The sequence below is a fragment of the Meles meles genome, chromosome 12 (assembly GCF_922984935.1).
Source record: "Meles meles chromosome 12, mMelMel3.1 paternal haplotype, whole genome shotgun sequence".
NCBI classification, from domain to species: domain Eukaryota; kingdom Metazoa; phylum Chordata; class Mammalia; order Carnivora; family Mustelidae; genus Meles; species Meles meles.
Window position 1 is genome coordinate 36,765,637 of NC_060077.1, and position 5,061 is coordinate 36,770,697.

Below are 5,061 nucleotides of genomic sequence, written 5' to 3' on the forward strand. Positions count from 1 at the left end.
GTAGAAGAAAAGAGAGATTGCATGAGATCAAACTTTACCATTGGGAAACATAGTCAGGGGGCATGAAAACTTTCAAAAGAGATAGCATTTACAATTAAGATTTTAAGCCTGGAGAGCATCATTTGGGTCCCTTTCTTGGTATGTATTTTAGAAGAAGTAGAAGTGCCAACATTGATCCAAGAGACAGAGGGATTTAGTGTGTCTGAGTCCAATGTTGTGTTATCCCCAAGACCAGATCATCTCTGCTTTGCCTGAACCTGGCAACAAGAGCCAATAAATCCCCCATTGTGGTTTAGGCAAGGTGCAGTTTCACTTGCAAACCAAGACCCCTGACTAGTACATACATCACCATTAACCCTCACAGTGGCCTGTAGGGAAACTAGGAACAATTTTGTAATGAGAAAACTAAATTTCAGATACTGTAATTAACTTATTTAAGGTGGTATACTTAGCAAGTGGCAGGTAGGAGTTGAACCAAGGTACTCTGAGGCTGAAGCACTTTTCACTAGATTATATCATGGAAAACACTGTACATTCAACAACTCTATTAACACAAAGTTTATTTATTAAAAAAATATAGATTATAACATGTGTTTTTTTTCCTTACTTCTCAATTATCATGAAAGAAAAGAGAATGTTATTGAGCACCCACCAATACTAAACTCTTTCGAATATATGAGATCATTATCACCCCCCAGCAAACCAGTGAATCATCCCCATGGATAGATGAGGATACAGAGCTGCAGAAAGTATAATTAATAATTATCCATTTACTAATCCATTAATTAATTATCCTGTTACTTAGTAAGTAACAGGACTAAAGTACAATGTCTTCTGAACAGAATTCTGAGGTTTTCTTAACGCTACCAAATTCCTTCTTCCTGGTGCAGGATTTGATTGTTTTACCCCAATTCCACAATTCAAGGTGCTAACAATCGCTGAGTGGCCTTTACTCCTCCAGGGAGTAAGTGAGGGCTTATGAGAAACTAACCAGCTCAATGGACGACTTTCCATATTCAACCCGGTTTCCGTGGTAAAAACTGGTAGAAACCATCATAGCATTTCTGGGCAATTACCTCAAGCTCAGCTGACTTTAGTATTCATCAGCAATAATGAATTTACAAAACCCAGAGTGAGTGTCCAGGCGAATAAATTACCTCATTTATATGTTATTGTCCTGGCAAATAAAGTTTACATTGATAAGAACCAACAGTGGAACTCAGCTTGGAAAACCAAATGTTTTCACTCATGACCATTAAATATCCTAAACCATTTCTGAAATATTTTTATCATTCTATGACCATCAATTAAGTTTTTCTTCATAACAGTATTAGGTTCCAAGTTAAAACATCAACATTTTAAATGTTTGACATTTTTTTTTTTAAAGATTTTATTTATTTATTTGACAGACAGAGATCACAAGTAGACAGAGAGGCAGGCAGAGAGAGGAAGGGAAGCCGACTCCCTGCTGAGCAGAGAGTCCGATGCGGGGCTCGATCCCAGGACCCTGGGATCATGTCCTGAGCCGAAGGCAGAGGCCTTAACCCACTGAGCCACCCAGGCGCCCCGTTTGACATGTTTTTATTAACAGTTTCCTTTGCCCTTATAATGGCCCATGGCCCAGAGACTCACTCTTTCAGGCACCGAAGAGATGGTAAAAGAGCTTTATTAATTCCTTTTGGAGGATTCCAAACAGATTTATCTTTTCCTTTCTGAATGCATTTTTAATGTATTTGGGTATAAACATGCATATAGAAAAGCTCAGAAACCATAAAGTGAACATTTTGGTGAATCGCCCACATTGAGCACACTCATCGAACCAACACCCAGATCAGGAAATACCAGAACCTTAGAATCATCCCCATTTTGGTCCTCCTCCAAGTAACTACCTCTCTCCAAAGGTAATGACTATCCTGACTTTTAATGCAATAGATTTGTTTTGCCTGTTGAACTTACTGTAAATAAAATCATAAAGTCCTATGTATCAGCCTGTTGGGTACTTACTGTACAGTGGAATTGCTAGATCATAAAATATGAATACATTCAGTTTGGGTTGATTCCACTGGTTTTGTGAGCTGGTTGCATGAATTTGCACACTCCCCGGTAAAGTGTGAGTATTCCGATGGCTACAGTTGTCCAAGTGGTTTGTTGGAATTTACAGTTGCCCTTGCAGAGTATGAGCATTCCAGTGCTCCAGATCCTTACCAATACTTGATGTTTCTCTTTTTCAAGAATTTTAACCATTCTGGTGGGTAGGTAGTAGTATTTCATAGTGGTTTTAATCTGAATTTCTCCAATGACTGATGAGATTGAGCCTCTCTCCTTATGTTTTATGATGGTTTGATTAGGCTTTTCTGCCAGCCATTAAATGAGGGAAATCCTCAAAATCTTGGTCATGAATATTCTCTTCTCATCTCATTCTTACACTATTTCAATAACTAATGTTTATCTGCAGCTTGAATTACCTGTCATTTTCTTTCATTCTTTATTCATTTAATATATATTTACTCAGGGCGCCTGGGTGGCTCAGTCAGTTAAGCATCTCCTTTGGTTCAGGTCATGATCCCAGGGTCCTGGGATCAAGCCCCGTGTCTGGCTCCCTGCTCCATGAGGGGTCTGTTTCTCTCTCCGCCTCTCACCCTTCCCCCCAACTTGTGCTCTCTCACTCTCAAATAAATAAATAAAATCTTTTTTAAAAATGTACACACCTCACCTAAGAATATGGCAACATATGGAAATATTCTCAGCATCATATATCAAGGAATTGCAATATCAGGGAATTGCAAATTAAAATAATTAGATACTACTAAAAATAGCAGTCAAAATTCAAAACATTGTCAATGCCAAATGCTGGCAAGGATTGAAACAAGATGAACTCTCATTCATTGCTGGTGAAAATACAAAATGGGACAGCCACTTTGGAAAACAGTTTGGTGATATCTTAAAAACAAAGCATTCTTTTACCATATGATCCAGCAGTTGCACTCCTTAATATTTACCCAGAGGAGCTGAAAACACACCCACACAAAATCTGGGTATTCAGAGCAGTTTTATTCATACTTGCCAAAATTTGGAAGCAACCAAGATGTCCTGCAATAGGTGAATATGTAAGTAATCTCTGGCACATCCAGACAATGGAATATTATTCAGCACTAAAAAGAAATGCACTCTCAAGCCATAAAGAGACATGGAGGAATCTTAAATGCATGTTGCTAAGTGAAGGAAACCAAATGAAAAGGCTGCCCATTGTAAAATTCCAACTGCATAACATCCTGCTAAAGACAAAACTATGGGGGCGCCTGGGTGGCTCAGTGGGTTAAAGCCTCTGCCGTCGGCTCAGGTCATGATCCCAGAGTACTGGGATCGAGCCCCGCATCGGGATCCCTGCTCAGCGAGGAGCCTGCTTCCCCTTCTCTCTCTGCCTGCCTCTCGCCTACTTGTGATCTCTGTCTGTCAAATAAATAAATAAAATCTTTAAAAAAAAAAAAAAAGACAAAACTGTGAAGACATGGAAAACATCAGTGGTTGCCAGGGGTTGGGGAGAGGGAAGAATGAATGGGTGAGATAGAGCACAAAGGATTTTTAGGGCAGTGAAACTATTCTGTGTGATACTGTAATCGTGGATACATGTCATTATACATTTGTCTAAGCCCAAAAGATATGCAATGCCTGGAGTGAATCCTAATACAAACTAGGTACTTTGGGTGATAATGATGTTCATTCAGTGATTATAACAAAGGGACCACTCAGGAGCAGGATATCGATAGTGGGAAGCATGTGTGTGGTGAGGGGGCAAGGTATGTATAGGAGCTTTTAGCACTTTCTGCTCAATTTTTCCATGAATATAAAACTGTCCCCCAAGAAATAAAGCCAATCTGATGAAAAAGAAAAGAAAAGGAAAGGGAAGGGAAGGAAAGGAAAGGAATGGTAAAGGAAGGAAAGGAAAGGTAAAGAAGGAAAGGAGAGGAAAGAAAAGGACAAGACACGACCTCTTTCTGTTCTTATATTCTAGTGACAGAAAGAGTCGTTAATCAGAAAAGAATGCAAATAAATGTAAAACCACAATTGGTAATTTCTCCAAGTGCCACAAAGGTGAGATAAATATATGGTGCTGTGGGGGGGGGGTATTATAGGCATGGGGGTCAGGAAAGGTAACCCTGAGAAAGTGACAGTTGATCTGGAATCAAGGAAAAGTAGGGGGTCACTATGCAAAGGGGAAGGGGAGAAGGATTTGGGACAAATGGAATAACATATGCAAAGGTATGTCACATCAAGCATGACATCTCTGAGGAAGTGAAGGCCAGGAAGGCACAGATGATTTCAAAATCATCTTCACGGCCGAGTAAAATTCCACATACCACATCTTCTTTGCCCATTCATCAGTGGATAATTGGCGGTCTCCAAGTTTGGCTATTTTTGGTAATGCTGCTATAAATTTGGAGTGTATGTACCCTTTCGTATAACCTTGGGTAAATACCTGTGCAATTGCTGGATTGTAGCAAAACATTCTATTTTTAACTTTTTGAGAAACTTCCATACTGTTCTCCAGAGTGGCAGCACCAGTTTGAATTCCCACCAACAATGTAAGAAGGTTCCCCTTTCTCCTCATCCTTGCCAACACCTGTTGTTTTTGTGTTGTAAATTTAACCATTCTGACAGGTGTGAGGCAGTAGCTCATCATGGTTTTGGTTCGCATTTCCCTGATCTTGAGTGATGTTGAGCATCTTATCATGTGTTTGTTGGCCATCTGGATGTCTTCTTTGGAAAAGTGTCTATTCATGTCTTCTGCCCATTTCTTAACTAGGTTATTTGTTCTTTGGGTGTTGAGTTTGATAAGTTCTTTATATTTTGGATACTAACCCTTTATCAGAGATATGTCATTTGCAAATATATTCTATTCTGTGGGCTGTCTTTTAGTTTTGTTGTTTGTTTTCTTCACTGTGCCAATGATTTTGAACTTGATGAAGTCCCAATGATTTTGAACTTGATGAAGTCCCTATAGCTCATTTTTGCCTTTGTTTCCCTTGCCTTTGGCAATATTTCTAGCAAGAAGTTGCTGCA